Source organism: Urocitellus parryii, chromosome X, assembly GCF_045843805.1.
Source record: "Urocitellus parryii isolate mUroPar1 chromosome X, mUroPar1.hap1, whole genome shotgun sequence".
Taxonomy (NCBI): domain Eukaryota; kingdom Metazoa; phylum Chordata; class Mammalia; order Rodentia; family Sciuridae; genus Urocitellus; species Urocitellus parryii.
The window spans coordinates 32,752,601-32,770,958 of NC_135547.1; positions in this window are offsets into that span (position 1 = coordinate 32,752,601).

An 18,358-nucleotide genomic window follows, 5' to 3' on the forward strand; every position below is an offset into this window, starting at 1 on the left:
AGGCAAGTATGAGTACATGGGGGGGGGTTTGCTGAAAATGTGGGATAACTACAGTGAATAAACACTCATTTTAGTTCATTGCCACAGGGGATTGACAATCCAGTGGCAACACATAAAGCAGGAATATCAACCAAGTTAGAGGAAAGCAAACCTTCTATATGCCAGCACCAAAGGAGCTTCTGTCATCATAATGTGCCTGTGACATGTAAGTGAGGTCACTTCACATGAATAATGCATGATAGCTAAGAGGGAGGAAAACATGATTTCATATCCAGCTGTGGCCTGATTTTACATCATATTAAAATATATTAGAAGAGAATGTGTCCCCTATCCTTCCATGGTATTGCTGCTACAGTGGCTCCTAGTCTTTGCTTTGTTCAACTTCCTATTTAATTGGCAGAGCCCTCCCCGACTTAGCTCAAATATACCATGTCTATTTTTTCCAGGCCATTAATAAGCCTTAGGATATAGGTTCAGAGCCCTGGGCTGGGAATTGAGCAGTTTGAGGACAAGTCATTGTTCTGACAAACAGCTACTGATGTGATCAGATCTCTTTGTGAATGGGTATAAAGATACCTAATCCTTGAATGCCTCATAGACACACCAAGGGTCCAATAAAATGTAATGACTATGAGAGCTCTTTAAAAATGTATAAACATATACACATACTAAGTGTTATGGCCATTATTCATTAATGACTCCCCATCTGGACTAGGTCTGTCTCAGCCTCTGGACAAATGTGTCCTTCACCACAAATGGTCAGCCAGACTTTGACCCATCCTGGAAGATATCACCATTGGTACAGGAAAACTAAAGGAGCCAAGAGGCTTCAAACATGTCCCCAAGAGTGATCTCTGAGGTATCTCAGCTGACTCTTAAGAGTAGATAGGAACAAGGTCAGTTTTGACCAACTTGGTCTTAAATACCTGGCAGGACACTATAGCCTGAACACAGTCCTACATGGACATTTAAAAGGAAAAAAATGTTTTATTTATTTTTTTAGTGTAACTTAAGATGTATGCTTGTGTCAGCCCTACCAAAAGTAAGTAAACTGGAGGTTATAGAGGAAGGGTTCTTGTGTGGAAGTGCCTAATAATAATGATCACAAAGGCCTCACAAGTTTGTCCAAAGCTACTTTAAGCCTGGCCGAATAGACCTACAAATCTTCCTAACCCCCTACATTGATAAATTTGATCTGTTTGTCACTAATATGATTATGAGTTGCAGTCTTCATGGTATTCAGAGTCTGGCTGAAATACTAATTTTCCTTGAGTACACAACCACCATAGAAACAAAATAATCCAGACTTTAGGGATTAGTACCAGAAGATCTCAGAAATGACTGTCTCCCAAATTAACAAGTGAATTATAACTCCAACAGAGAGCTCCATGAAATGTAGCCTGTGAGTCACCTCTTTAAAGCCCCCTGATCTGCTGATGGGAAGAATCACAGCCTCTGGGACAGCAGTTCCCTGTGTTTGTTTCTCCTTTAATAGCAAAACAATAAACCTTCTTTTTCTCAAAAAACAGGGGCTTCCAAATTAGTAGACAATATTATGGATGAATGGCCTACATACAGAAGCACAGACACAAGGCAATTTTGTTGGCACTCATAAATTATATGGAATTTAGCAATAATAACTACCTGCTTTCTGTTGTTTTGTATATTCAGAAGTTTGTTTTGGTGCTTCATGTACATAGAATCAGTGTCTTAGGTTTAAAGTGATGAACAAGTAATTATAGCCTGTTTTTCATTGCTGGGATGAAAAGATCTGACAAGAACAACATATACAACATAGCAAAAATTTATTTGGAGCTCACTGTTTCAGAGGTCTTAGTCCATAGATGGATGACTCCATAGATCTGGACCCAAGATGAGGGAGAACATCATGATGGAGGGCATGGCAGAGGAAAGAAGTTCAGGACATAGCAATTAGGAGCACAGAGAGCTCCACCCACCCACTACAAAATATAACCCTCAAGTGATCCGTCTCTTCCAGCTACTCCCTACTATCTACAGTTACCACCCAGTTAATCCATTCAAGTGGATTAATGCACTAATAGGGTAAGCAACTCAGTGAGACCCTGTCTCTAAATAAAATACAAAATACAGCTGGAGATCTGGCTCAGTGGTTGAGTGTCCCTGAGTTTAATCCTCAGTAACCCCCCTCGTCAAAAATCTCTAAAGGCAAAAATAGCTAATAAATAAAAAAGACAAAGAGAGCACTTTGCTAAACAATATAACATGCTAATCAGTGGATAGGTGAGTGGCAATATTAATATCAAAATAACTTTTAGAACAAAGAATTCTAGAGAGGGAAACAAGCATCCCCATCAGAAGGAACCATAGGGACTCGGTTTTTCATTCATCCTAACATCCTCATCTTGTTTCCCAATATATCTTGCATGTAGTACAAACAAATGAAAGGTTTGGTTGTACAAGGAGCCACAGCAGGTTTCCTGGCTTGTTCAGCACTTCCTCCTCTACACAGTTTCATTTTCCTTTATTGCCTACAAAGCAACTTGATTGGATTGCATGCCCTTTGTTCTGCCATTCTAGAGTAAGATTTCTTTTTCTCTTGTTCCTGCAAGGCTGTGCAGAGGGGTGAGTGGTGTTTCTGGCCTCCTTTCTAGTTACTCTGCCTGTGTTCTGTCACCTCTGCCAAGTCTCACTGCCTCCATTGGTTACAACCTATTTCATTTCCTCTACTTTTAAAACCATAAATTCTTTCTTTTCTGCCACTATTTGTCTGGAAGTTCTTTTGGGGTCATTTTTTTTGATCATTTCTCTTTTTCTGTTTGTTGAATTTTATGTTTACTTTATCAAAAGGATCAAGTTATTTCATCAGTTCTTAGCACATTTCATAGTTATTCCTGTTGATATCTAGTATAAACCATGGGTGTCTAGGGACTCCCCATCATGCACACACATACAAATAAATGTATGGGGAACCATTGGATTCCTCTGGGGGACATTTAAAGAAAAATCTCCATTTCACTTGACTTTTTTTTCTTTACTTAAATGTTACTCACTCAACCTATCTTTATATAGGCAATTCTCACGGGGGCATGCAAAGCAAAAATTGTCTAGGATTTTTTTAGCTCAAAAAGCTTAATTTTTTGTGCTTCTTTTCATTCAACCACATTTTTAAAATATTAAGGCAACAATGCTATATATATCACTTTATTTTGTATAGGATTTACTCAGTGGTTTATACAATCAAGTCCTTCCTCCCAGCTGATGGGGTAACCAGTAACATTTGCCCAGATTGTCAGGTCAATTAATTCTTCCATTTTGCAAACAACCTTGCCATTTACACAGGTTGGCTCTGAATCACAGCACATAATAGCCAACAGGGTGGTCACTTTTATTTGAATTTCTAAAATGCAAATGTAAGGCTCTGCAAGGCAACATGATATATGAAAAGCTTTCTAATTACTAGAAGTGCAAAATACAAAGTAGCACCCATGTACACTTATAATTGTCCTAAACATGCCTGTTTTAGTAAAGGAAAGGGAGAGAGTCATGAAGTGTTTTAGTGCTTCTCAAAATACAAATGGAAAATCTGGGTCTAATGACTTTTCACTCATAGTGCAGTTCAGCTACAGGAAAAGAAAAATAAACTTATTTAAGAGGATTTCATTGTAAATAAAACAAATCACTGACAATTTTTTTTAAAAGAAAGCAGAACAAAAAGATCTTACTATAAACAAAGACTAAAAAAGTGCTGTAAAGTTGACCTAGTTTTATTGGAAAGTATAATGAAGTTGATTCACTGACTTAGAAACACTTTTTAATTATCATCATTATTGTTATTAAAGAACATATGTACTATTCTCAATGTAGGCATAGAGAGTAAGAACCATTAATTTTGCATTAACCTGTAGCTTTTTAGGTGCAAAATTAATAATATATAGTTATCCATATCTCCCCAGACTTCAAAAATTGTGAAAATGCCTGGGTTATTTAGGCCGTAAAGTGTTCCATATGAACTATGCAAACAGTGAGGCAAAAAAGGTTTTGATTAGAATGATATTAATAAGGTGCAGTTACCTATTTCACCATGTGTGTTAACAGCCTTAGAAACTATACAAAATGCATTTCTGAAACTGTTAGTGAATTTGGAAAATATGCTTATATATTTTATATAAAATGTCAGCTGATTTCACATTAATATGCTATCAAAAATTCTATCTCCAAAGAAAAGATAAAATTATTTACTTGCATTTTATTTACACAAAATAATGAAGGCAATTGAAAGATATATTTTCTAAGTTAGAGATATAATCCTTAGGCTGTTAGAGATTCAAAATTATTCCAGAAATATAAAAGATGCAACTCAAATAAGATCTGATCCTGGACAAAGAAAACCTGGCAGTTTTAGTTCATACAACCTCTCTGAATTTAATATTCTAAATATGTATATTTGGGGTGATGTTATGGGAAATATAGAGGATTAAATGAGATAATATGTGGGAAGCCCTGGCACATCATAACATTCAGCAAATGATACTGTTTTTACCTATCACTAATGTAGGTGTAAAGAAAGAAAAATAGTATACTTTAGAAAAACTGTTATGTTTGATACTAAATATCTTCCTTCCACTTTGTGCAGAAATTGTACAAATATGATTAGGTATAGATCAGAGTTGAACAATGAAGTTTTCCACTAGAAAAACTGTCACTTAATCTCTCCTTAGTATTGGAGTTTGCAGCTTGGAAGTTCATTCCATTTTCTCTGTAAGGCAGGGAGGTGCATTTCCTGGGCTATCCAGCCTTTCTTTAATATTTACATTTTAGGTGTAGATGGACACAACACAATGTCTTTATTTTTATGTGGTGCTGAGGATTGAACCGGGTCCCACCTGTGCTAGGCGAGCGCTCTACCACTGAGCCACAATCCCAGTCCTTATCCAGCATTTTTTAATCCTTCTTTGCTAGCATATTGAATTTGGTAGAGTTTATTTGCTCTCCTCTGAAATTTGTGCACTTTTTAGTTCTCTTTCATTTAAAGACCTGACTTTATAATGTGGGATCCGTTACACTTTGGAAAATAAAAATGTCGTTGGATGCTGAAATGGACTGTGAAAAATCACTTACTCAGTGCAACCTTCCCATAACACTTTATGTATGTTTCTGTTAAAGCTCTTATAGTAGCATGCCTCAGGTCCTAAACATTTGTGTACCTGCCCACTAGACTGTAGGCTCATTGTAGGCAATGTGTCTTATTCACTTTTGTGATTTTCAAAACATATCATAGTTGCTTATACATAGTCATTATTTGAAAACATGTTTGTTGATTCACTGACTTATAAAAACTTTTTAATTACCATTACTGTTATTACTTTTAATGTTAGCTGAGTACAAATTGGGCAATCTTCCTGGAATGCATTTTGACAAAATGTATGAAAATTTTTAAATATTTTCATGCCTTTCAATCCTTCACTTCTAGCATCTTTCCTTTGAAAAATAAATGATCATTTACAATAATTTAGCTGTGAGGATGTTCATAGCAGGGTAGACTATGTAAAGTCGTTGTAAAGATTTGAGTACTATAGTTAAGCCTATAATAGCAGTGCCATATTTCTCCATTAAATAGATAGAACTACACTGTTTTATTTTCCAGAAATATCACAGAATAACAATGTTTTAGCATATAATAAGTAAAGAATCTAAGCAACTTAAATGCCAACTGATAGGAAAGTATTAGGTGAACTTTGTAATAGCCACACAAGAAAATACATCTTGCAGCTACTAAAAAAACAATGGCATACAACTGTATTTATTAAGATAGAAAGATATCTATAAAGTTAAGGGAAGAAAATAGTTTATAAAATAGTACAATTGAATTTTTATTTATATACCTATGTATCACTTTACATGTATCTATAAGAATTGAATGGCCATACGCCAAAATACCAACAGTGTTTATTATCAGGTGGTATAATTATGCATTTTTTTAGTTTTCTTTTTTGCTGATTAATGTCCTTTACTTTTTCTGAAACCAATGTGCAGTACATGTGTTAAATGTTTTTCAAAATGAATAAAGGAAGGTAGAGAAATGCTTGAACAAATGAATAATTATAAAATACTTAGTAATAATTTCATGCTGATTCCATCCCTAAGGGTTCAGCCCCAAGCCACTGAAGTGCAAATTAGGATATGAATTTTAAAAGGGGTGGCAGAGGTCATCCTAGTTTTTCCATTTTAAACAGACTGACATGGAAATAGGACCTTGTTTTTCATTATGAATAAATAAAACTACAAGAACATGAGGAAATATCTAGCACAAATGGTAATATACCTATTCTAAGGTAATTTAAAAATATTACTTGTCTAGTATTTGAAAAAGCACAGTGATTTTTAAATAAAGAATATTTTCAGGTAACCAGATTGTCTTATTTTTCTGCAGCAAATGCCTCTCTTTTTTTCACTGAAGATATGAAAATCTGGTTTTAATATCAGAATATTTATGTAGAAACAATCAGCATAGCAATTTGGCTATGGCCTACTCAAAACACATGTATTCTTTGTTTGCTGAATGATTTAGTTCACTTCTGTCTTTGTAAAGATTTGAGGACTATAGCTAAGCCTATAGTAATAGTGCCACATTTCTCCATTAAAAGATAGAACTACACTGTTTTATTTTCCAGAAATACCACAGAATAACAATGCTTTAGCACTTTGGCATCTACTTTAAAGACAGATTTGCATTAGTTCTTAAGAAGTGAGAAATTCAAAGAATCATAATTTCTACTGCCAGAAAGGAGATGGTTTATGATAAGAAGGAAATGGAAGACACCTGTAGTGATAAGAAATGGAAGTAAAGAAGAATGATACAACTGGAATCTTACTTAAATATTTATCTCTGATGCCAGTATAAACTAAGTCCATTTGGGTTTAAGTCCTAGAGTGCTCAATGGATTTTACTACAAGGGTGATTTGCTTATATGTTAGCTCCCTGATGGGGATTTTAAGGCAAAATCATATATTTGGGAAAATACAAATTTAGAATAGTTTAGGCCATTTCTTTCATTTCTTTCCTTCCATCTTTTCCTTTCCTATTGCATCCCCCACCTGCCACTTAGGGTTTGATGATGCTGGCATTAGCAGTGATGGTTATGCAGAATCAAAAGTCTCATAAGTTAGGCCTAAAAGAACAATAAGACTTGAAACTGCCACAGAATGAAGACAAATGTATTTTTTCCTTGAATTATCTAAATTTTCCAGACTAATTATCCTGTCTTATTTTTGTGCCATTTACTGCTTCCAAACTGAGTGTGTGTATGTGTGTGTGTGTGTATATATATATATATATATATATATATATATATATGTGTGTGTGTGTATGTATATGTATATATATTTAATGACTTATTATTGTCTTTTTCTTCAGACTGAAATGTAAGCTCCACGAGTGTAAGAGATTTATCTTTACCTCTTGTTTACCCAGCAATTGGAAAATTCCTGAAAATATCTGTTCAATCACTTTGATTTTGCATGTTGTTTTAATTATTAGTAATAGGGCTATATTTATGTTTGTAAATGGACCTTTCTTTTTAATGACCAATCAATATATTTACATTATGGGTACTTTTTAAATTATAAGTCTATTTAAATTGTTAATCTGTCCTTTTTAATGGTAGCTTAGGTGGTAAAAGTGGTACAAAAATGGTACACATGATATTAAGTTCTGTGTTCTACTTTGTTTTGCTAAGTACTCCTTGAGCACTACTTATATTTTTCTCCCTGTGCTAATTGCTATGAATACAAGGATGAACAAAACACCTTTGTATCTAAAGGGGCTCACAGTCCAAAAAATAGACTTGTAAAGATATGGTCTTGATAGAACAATATGTATAAACATAGAGGTCTACTCAGAGAGCCATAGGAGTCCAAAGGAGGATATGATTAACTCTGTTTCTGGGGTTGAGCATTAAGATAAATAAGACATGGTTTTTTGTCCTCAAGGCACTCACAATCAGGTGAGGAAGAGAGACACTTAACTATAGTGTAATGTTCCACATATTGTATTAGAGAGATATATCATACCCCAAGGAATTAAGAGTTTTGCCTAAAGGCTTAGGAAAATGCTTTATGAAATAGTTATTTTCTTTGGAAATAGTTATTTTCAGGGAAATCACAATAGGTAAAGTGTAGGAGAGTAGAAGGGAGGTGCAGTGTTAAAGTTAGAAGGATAGAAGCCAGGTGATCAAGCATATGGAATGCTATATTATGGATTTTATACGTTAAAACATAGATAATGGGGATATTGAAGACTTAGGTGTCCTTATTTCTTTCTGGATTGAGTTTTGTGTGTTGACCTTGGTAGTGTTCACACCAGGTTGAGTTAGCTCTGGGAAATCAAATTTTACCTCCAAAGTACAGAGCAATGTTTAAAAGCCAATTCATTAATTTACTATGATAAATGTTTCTGCCAAAAGGATTGGAATACTTGTTTTCACTTCTCACTTGGGAAATCATAACAGAGATGCAAGGTTGCTTGGATGAATGAAAATGTAAAGGGAGTTGATGTCCTTTTACCTTTCAAATCTGTAATAACTAAGTAAAGTACATATTCTTCTTACAGGGATGCTTCTGGCACACAGACTTGGCCAGGCCTAGGCACAATTCTGAATGAGGCCTGATTTGGCTTTGGACTGCGTTAAATGAATTGCGTTAGCTTTGGTCTCCTGATACCCCTTTAGTACCTAATCCAAGAGTCTGCATTGCACTGCTCTATAATTCAGAAAGACTTTCAAACATTAGAAGCTCTTACTGCTTTGTATAGAAAATTCCCACTAGGGCTATGAGAGGACCCAAGGAATTCATCCATCAATCATTTTAGTTTACTCTCAATACAAAGTTGTGCTTGGAGGTAATAAAAATGAAATATCAAGCAAATAATGGATAATCTACACCATATCCAAATCATACATCTTTGACTTTGAAGTGTAAAACCAGAATTTATCTATAATAGCATGGAATTAAGCACCTAAAACTGAAATCAATATATGTCAAAAATTAAAAATGGTACCAAAAGTCAATTCAATAATTCTAACAGGAGCCAAATTACAGAGTATGTAAGGACATTGGAAAATAACAACTGCAGAGGCAACTAAGACAGAGAGGGAGATGAGGGAGGGAGAGAAAGAGACAAAAGAAATGTGAGTTGAAGGAGAAACAAACCATGCTCAAAAAAAGAGACAGAAAATTTTCAACTTTGTCATAGGCCAGATGACAGAAATTAGTTTAAAAAAATGACCATCTGAAGCAATAACATTGTGGCTATTATGGACAGATTTTTTTCTATCTTCCTTCATTCTTTCTTCCTCCTTTTGTAAGAAGACAAAATGAAGTACAAGAATATAATTGAAATGAGGAGGGGTATTTGTTGAAAAGCTGAAAAAATAATAAGAAGTGTTCTCTGTACTCTCCAGAAAGTGTGACACCGCCTCAGGTCTATAAATGTTGGAAAGCCACATTAATGTGGGAAGTTTTGAATAGCCTTTCTTAGGCTGTGTAAGAAATGCTGTCTTCTTAATCAGATATTTTTTCACTTCATCTGACATTTATTACTTAGTCTAACATTATTTCAAATGCCCAGAAGGAAAGATGAATACAGGATCCAATTCTCAAAGAACTCTTAGAAGAATGGAAAGGACTTTTTTTTTTAGACCATCTTGGTGTTGATTTTCTCTTCTTTCTTTTAACTCAGTCTCTGGTTATTGAGCTTATTCTGCTCTCAGTGAAATGATTTATTTTGAGTCTCATTAAGAAAGAAACCCATAATCAATAACAAAATCTCTAATGTTAGATGGCTTACTATGACAAACTGCTAGGGAGGAAGCTTGAGATACGGAGGACCCACAGTAGAGAGTTCAGTATGACTACATGAAGCAAAGTGATTATAACCCGAATTTATGGCTCCCAATGATTGGATACTGGTGTTATATAGTACTGTTTCCTATGCAGGTATTTGGTTATTGATTCAGCAAGCATGTATTCATTAGTCCCTACTCTTTAGTAGGTAACTGAAGATATAGAAAGAAAGATGTCATAATCCTCCCACAAGAAGCTGAGTCTGACTTAACTTTCCTGTATACATATATGAATATATCACAGTGAATCTCATAAAAAGAATCTGATGTTGTAAGAGAATATAGAGAAGAAAACCATAAATTACAATACAGTATCATAAGAGTGGTAATGACATTTATACAGGGCTAGTTTTAGTCAGCTTTTTCACCACTGTGACCAAAAGACCTGACAAGAACAGTTAGAGGAGGAAAAGTTTATTTGGGGACTCACAGTTTCAGAGGTCTCAGATCTTCAAAGATGGCAGACTCTGTTCCTCTGGGATCTAGGTGAGGCAGGACATCATAGTGGAATGGTGTGGAGGAGGAAAGCAGCTGGGAACATGGCACCAGGAAAGAGAGAGAGAGAGAGAGAGGGGGGGGGGGAGGGAGGGAGAGGGAGAGAGAGATAGGGAGAGATAGATATCTCTGCTCAACAAGAATAAAATATATATCCCAAAGGCATAGCCTCAGGGACCTTCCTCCTCCAGGCATACCCTACCTGCCTTCAATTAACACTCATTCAATCCCTATCAGGGGATTAATTGACTGGTTGGGCAAAGCTCTCATAACCCAATTATTTCACCCTGGATATTTTTGCATTGTCTCTCATGAGCTCACATCAAAAACACAACAAGTATGAGGATACATTGGAGAACAGTTAACTCATTCTTAGTGGAAATTTAAGAAATAAGATAATACTTTAGCTGGGTGTGGTGTTGTATGCCTGTAATCCCAGTGAATTGGGAAGCTGAAGCAGAGGACTGCAAATTTGAGGCCAGTCTCAGCACCTTAGTGAGACCCAATGAAATTTGTTGAGACCTATCTCAAAATAAAAAAAAAAATAAAGAGCTGGGGATATGTCTAGTAGTAAAGTTCAGCTTGGTTCAATCCCTAGTACCAAAAATAAAGAAGAAAGAAAGGAAGGAAGGGGAAAAAACAAACAAACAAACAAACAAACTGAATTAGAAAGTTCAGAGTGAGGAGGACATTCTAAGCAGAAGAAACTATATATGTGAGAGCATGATCTTGTAAAAGAACATTCTTCACACAGAGAGCTGCAGATATGTCTTGTGCCTGAAGAATATATGTGTTGAGGGTATTACTGAAAATTAGATCAGAGAGGAAGACAGGTCAGTTACATAATGCAATATCATATGTGCTATTCTTGGAAGTTTGAAATAAAGTTACAGATCCATCCTTAGGAGTGGGAAGGCTTTTTTTTTTCATTTCCAGCAGTATTCAATTGTAGGTTTGTAGTGATACAGGTACTTTTTTCTTATCTGCTTTTCCCTATAGCTATTGCCTTTTACATAAAAGTTATGTATTATGTCTTCATTGACTTTGAATTTCTTGGCAGGACAGTTTGCTAAATGATGGCCCTGAAATAGAGTAAGGATAATTGAGTTAATGAGTCTAAATTGGAAAATGTCCTTTATGTCATTAGTGCTGGGTCCCAAGAAACAGACAATCTGCTGTACTGCAGTTTTGTTAAAGGATCGATTGTGTGAGTAAGTTGGTAACCATTTCAGGCCAGGTAGCATGGGTGAATACTGTTATGGGTGAGGCCTTTCCAGGCCCTGAATTTGGTTCTTAGTTTTTCAGAATGGAGAATCAATTTCATCAGTTTGCTTTTGCTAATAAAAATCTGACAATTCTGATCTTCCAAAGTCCCTTTTTTGGTTTATAAGAATTGTATCCAGCAATATAGCTGGTGTTGGTCTTTTGCATAGAGCATACCCTCCTGGTTGGAAGTTTATTCAGGAGTTGAAATAGTACATCAGAATATTGCTTTGTGAACATAATTAGAACAAAGGGAATCTGACATTCTCAGGGGACATTTCCATCAAGCTATGGTGAAAAGAAAGATTGTTCTATTTTCTCTAAAGAATCAGTATTTGTTTTTAGAATCAGAACACTGATTCTCCCAGACAGAGCACATTGACACATCCTCAGACTTTGGCTCTCCCTAGATTCCATGTAAACACTCTCCCAGCCTGACTTGTTATAACATTACTTCTCATGGTCTAGATTACATTAATCATAGTTTGGTCTGGATGGAAATTGAGTTGACATTGGAAACTCATCAGCAGTACATTTACAAAACATCTCTTAGGGTGAAAAGTTTTAGTAGGTGGCCTGCTTTATTGTTTGTTTTAATTTATTGCTTCATTTTAATATTAAAAGGTAACACTTTCTAGTTTGATAGCCAGTTTTGGGGAATACTTTCCATACTGAACCTGTGGTATCCTTAGATCCTTGCACACTAATAGTCAATGAAGAATCATGGATTGTTAAGCAGAAAGAGTTCCTGTTCAATAATCCATTAACATTTTTAAAGTACTTGAACTTTTTTGACAAATGAAGTCATACCCAGGACATATAAAATATTAAAGCAGAGCTACAAGGAAATGCTGATCTATTTTCAGATGCTCACTTAGAGATGGGGAAACTGATGCTCCTAGAAGGGGAGTAATTTGTCAGGATAGTATGGCTGGTCAGTGGAAGATCCAAGACTATAAACTATTTCTCCTGACTCCTAGTTCAGTACCATTTTTATTCCATCATTTAATGTTAGTAAAACATGTACAAAGAAAGGGATGGAAAAGCTAACTGAAACCTCCATTTAATGACCTCTGAAAGGCACTCATTGACAGTTCTGTCTACAAAATCAGTTTTAAATTTTCAAACACTCTGTGGTAGAAAAAATGAGCAATGGAAGAGATAATATTTTTTGTTGTTGTTATAAATTCTCACCAGTGTCTCAGTATGTCAGTTGTTTTCTGGCCATTTGTATTATTCAAATAGTCAGCTCTGTAGTCTATTTGTAACTGTACTTGTGCTTTTAAATATGCACGTTAAAGTGGTGCATACCTATAATCCCAGAGATTTGGGAGGCTGAGGCAGGAGGATTGCAAGTTCAAGGGAGGCCAGCCTCAGTAATTCAGCAAGACCCTGTCTCAAAATAAAAATAAACAAAAAATAAAAGAGACTGGGGATGTAGCTCAGTGATAAAATGCCCCTTAGGTACAATCCTCAGTACTGCAAAAAGAAAAAAAAAGCATGTTCAATATTATCAGCAAAGATATGAGGATATTTATGGAATATTATTGATAGAAACATAAAATACATTTGCCAGAAATCCTTGAAAATCTAATGTGCCACGAATGTGATTATTTTGTCTAAGAGTGGTTGACATCTACTGGGAGTATTAATGTAGTAGATATTCATTGTTTCATGGTAATACTTTGAGCTGCATGGTTTTGGGAGATACTTTCTATGTCTGATAGATTTTATTTTCCTTATGTTCTTTAGCCTGAGCTATCCCCTGATATCTATGTTCCCCTTGAACACAATGATAATTTTTACTTTTACTGGCTGATAGGTCAAGATGGGAGCTGTTGAATGAGGGCAATATCTAGGCTGTTTGTTTTGGGTAGATGGCAAATTCTAACTACTGTTTAGAATTCAATTTCTACTTCTGAAAAATGTGAAAAGAATGCAAATTTATCTTTTAGCTCCCTAGTAGTTCTGACATCATATACTTATCAGATTCTTTAATTTAGTCCACTAATACTGAACACTCAGTGGTGATTTGGAGCATCTGGAATTTAAACCATGGTCATGTATACAGAACTTTGTTGCTATCTTGAGTTCTTGATTTTCATGCATCTTTCCTCCAGGCCCTATCTTTGTTAAAATGACTACATGTGAGTTTTCCATTGCATCTATAGCTCTTCTTTCTTTCTTCCTTCATCCCCCACTTTCTTCCTCCCTCCTTCCCTCCCTCCCTCCCTTCCTTCCTTTACCAGGGATTAAACCCACTGAGCCATATCCACAGTCCTTTTTTATATTTCTTACTTTGAGTCAGGATCTTGCTAAGTTGCTTAGGGCCTTACTAATTTGCTGAGGCTGGCTTTGAACTTGCGAGCCACCTGCTTTAGCCTCCCAAGAAGCTGGGATTACAGATGTGCACCACTGTGCTCAGCAGCTCTTTTTTTTTTAATTATTCATTTGTTAAACTCTCTGCTTACTGAGAGTCAGGTATTGTCTTCCACATGGGGTCTATAGAAGCCACTGCCCTCAAGTGGAAGAGAGAAACAAGAAAAGAAGTTAAGTACACAGTGGCAATACATTTTGATAGATTTTTTAGGAGTGATGTGAATATGGGATGTTTGGGGACAGAGAAGATGAGTAGCCACATTCCCCATGTGGATGAAGAAAGTTGGTTAGAGTTTTAAAAGGAGGTAATGCCTGAGGTAAACTTGGAAGGCTAAGAAGGTAAAATATAGGTGAGGTGAGGGAGGGTATAGGTAAGTAAGGGTGCAGGTAGAGGGTACAGTACAAGATATTCTGTAAGAAATTAAAATCTGTATATAGTGATCTGTAAGTGATTATTTTATATATTTGGTTTCTAAAAATAGTCAGCACTTGGGGATGCCTAGCTCTGAGATTGATGTTGAGTAAGAAAATATGACAGAAGCTAGGCCTGGTAGTGCACACATGCAATCCCAGCAACTTGGGAAACTAAGGTAGAAGGATAACACATTTGAAGCTGCCCTCTGCAACTTAGTGAGACCCTTGTTTAAACAAACAAACAAACAAACAAATAAATAAATAAATAAAGATAGAGAATGTATGTAGTGCTAAAATTGTAAATTGCCCTGGATTCAACCCAGGGCAATTAAAAAAAGAGAGAGAGAGAAAAGAAAAAAAATTAAGAGGAGTTTCAACTCATGTATAGCTTGTGTTCCAAATTATGCTTCTGAGTTAGCTGCTTGGAATGTGCTATGCATTTTTTCCATAGAAAACAATGGTATCCGTGGTTTAGGTTACTAGGCCAGCCCATAAAAAGTATGTAACCCATAATTTGAAGGATCAGGCTGTATTAACAATTCTATAGATGTTAATGATCATGTGAAGCTGTGCTTCTGTGGGAAAGTTCATTCCATGTGTCAACTGTGTGTTCTAGAAACATTCTCTTTCCACCTGAAGTTTCAGTAGTATGTGAAGAAACTCTAGCTTTTCCATCCCTGATGTAGTATACTAGTAGACTTAGGAAGTTTCTTAGCTTCAGGTTTTTACAGTATCTCATAAAGATGGAGAGACATTATAGCAGGGAGAAGGATTAATGCAGGCACTTCAACAGAGAGCCAAAGGGATAGAGAAGAAAATACAGGCAGGTAAGTAACCAATGATGTTACAGAGGGATAGATTCCCCAGAGGAGATGGAAAACAGGCATGAAAGCATAACTGGGAAAATATGACCTTTTCCAGGTTGGGAATGGAGAGTGAAGGAAGAATTTAACACTTATCAAGGTTTTGCTGAGTTCTAGCTTGCCTTACACATCTTTTTAAAAAAAAATCATTACAACTAATGGCATTATTCCTATTTTCAAGGGAAGGATCTCAGGTGCAAAGAAATTAAGAGACTTGTCCAAAGTCACACAACTAGTAAGTAGTAAAGATAGGATTCATAATAAGATCCCACAATTAGATCCTACAGTACACATGTTTATTACTAAGAAATATTTGTAAACTGGAATGTGTTCTCTTATTATTGCTGAAAAAATTGCGGCCACCACTATATAGAGATAGGATCACTAGACCTGAAACCATGGATCCTGACTCTTAGCTCAGTATGTTTCATTGCATAGAAAACCTACTGTGAACAAGGTGATACCTAAGGCACCATGGGAAATTCATGTCCTTCTAGGCCATGATCTTACTGTTTATTGCCTTGGATTTAAATGTCTCTTCTAAGTAGACTAAAGTACCTATGGTAAGTGCTAGAATAGAGGTATAAACTCAGAACATTGGAAGAAGATGGGGACTATAATTCTGGTCCAAGGGATCTAAGAAGGGTTGTGGAGGATATGGCAATTGTATCTGGAGTTAGAACTTAAATTATTGATATAAGTGATAGATAAACAGACCTGGAGAGAAGACATTCTATCCAAAGAAGTCAGCATGAGCAGTACCCGTTTATTGAACACCTAACTCTGAATCAGGCACTGGGCTATGTGTTTTATGTAAATAATCTTATTCATTCCTCACAGTGATTCTATGAAATGAATATTGTTATATCTCCATTCTATGGTTAAAAACTTAAAATCCAAAATTTATTATTTATCCAAGTCTACACAGCTAAAAATTAGTAGAATCTAGAGCCTACATTCTTAATGTACATATTTAAATATTCAATTGCTTAATCATATATAGTATGTGGGAGATGGCTGGCTGCAGGATGAATTGTAACTCCCTACTGCCAATCCATATGTTGAAACCCTAACCACCAAAATAGTGCTATTTGGAGATAGATCTTTCAATTGTAATTACTTTAGATGAGGTAATGAGGATGAGACCATCATGATGAGATTAGTGCCCCTATAAGAGGAGGCACCAGAGAGTTTGCATGTTCATGTGCTTTTGTTCTCCAACCCACCCTCACCCTGGTCATGTGAAGACACAGTGCAGCCATCTCCAAGCCAGGAGGAGAGCCCTTGCCAAAAATTGACTGTACTGGAACCTTGATCTTTGACTTCTACCCTCAGAACTGTGAGGAAATACATTTTTATTCAAGTCACTCAGTTTGTGGAATTTTTTTTAGCAACCTAAGGAGACTAAGAAACAGATGGAATTGAGAAGGCTGGCTAGAGTACCTTGTGGAGGGCTTCAAATGCTTTGTTAAGTATTTTGGACTTTGTTCATTGGTTCCCCAATATCAACTAAACATTTTTGGGGTGAATAAATATGACTTGATAAGGTGTTAATATACAGTCTAATCTCTGAATGAAATCAATAGAGAACGATGGTAAAATATCCAGGTATAAAGAAAATCACATACCACAATAAGTAATCAGAGAAGGGAATTACTGACTAGATTTACTTGGGAGATGATGATACTGTTTTAGGGCCACCTGATTATGTTGTCTTTCATAAAGGTAAAGGATGACAGGCAATAACAGTGCTTGAACATATTATATTTATTTAGTTGCTGACCAGTAATCACTGTTTACCCAGTACTCTTTTGGATGGGGAGTACCTGCTCAGAAAGAATTTGTCATCTATTTAGAGACACAAAATAGTCATATTTGAAACATCATAATCATGTATGAAATAATACACACAAACATGAGTGATGTTTATGAAGTCAACTATAAGTTGAGGGCCACAAAGCAAGGTACTAACCAATTTGTAACAAAGTAGGGAAAGCAGACAGGAGGAGTAGGTATCATGAGGACACGAGTGAGGTGTATCCTTATAGCAGAAGAAGGACAGTTCTTCCTCTGACCTGGAAGGACCAAGGTGAAGCTAGGTGTTGGGATAGATGCTCTGGGGAAGGTAAATTCTGAGATAGGTTTTTAAGAAAGAGAAAGAAAATTTCTTATTTCAAAATAAATATTTATTTGCTATGTAATACATAAAGCTGTGTTGAAATTTTGCTTATTTTGTTCTTTGCTTAGGGGTAAATTGGGTGATAGAAGATATGCTACATGTAGAATGCATGCAAGTGACACATTTTAAAGGTATATCCACTGAGAGTTTGTAGTTCTTGCTGAGTTTATATAGTTTTTATTGAGCTTTCATTGAAACAAGTACTTTTTCTTCCTGGCTGCTTTATTTTTCTTTACAACTGAAATACCACAGAGGCTCTAAGACTCAGAACTTTACTATTAAAAGAAAGGCTGTTTCGCAAGTTCCCCAAGCATCGATCAACACAATATCCTTTGAAATCAATTGGAGTTACTATGTAGGAATCATAGGGCAGAGATCTAGGCATCTAGAATTTTCTGAGTCTTTCTGCAAGTTAGAATATTGAATCATTTTTTAAAAAGAACATTTCCATTTTAGAGGGCAAAAATTATGGGGGTATTCAATGGAAAGAAAACAGAGTTACTTGTGAGTGTTTTGATATTACTATCTATACATATGAATCTATTCATTTACTTACATTTTAAGTAATTTATTTAGTCCAGCTATATGCCAATTTGTTAAGAGCTGCATTGGATGCAAATTAAATATAATTCTGTCCTTAAGAGGATACACATTACTTTTAAAAGACAGTAAGTCTTATGACTGCTATAGTTTGGAAAAGGAGGTACCTGTGTGGCTTGGTGTGGCTGGTGGAAGCTTTGAAGAACTTGTAGCCTTGAGGAGGGTAGTAGCTGTAAAATGTGAGAATTAAAGTGAAGAGCCCAGAATGAGTAAATATGCAGAAGGAAGACTAATCATGTTTCTTTGGGGGACAGTGAAGAGACCCTAGTGGTCATAGTGGAGGA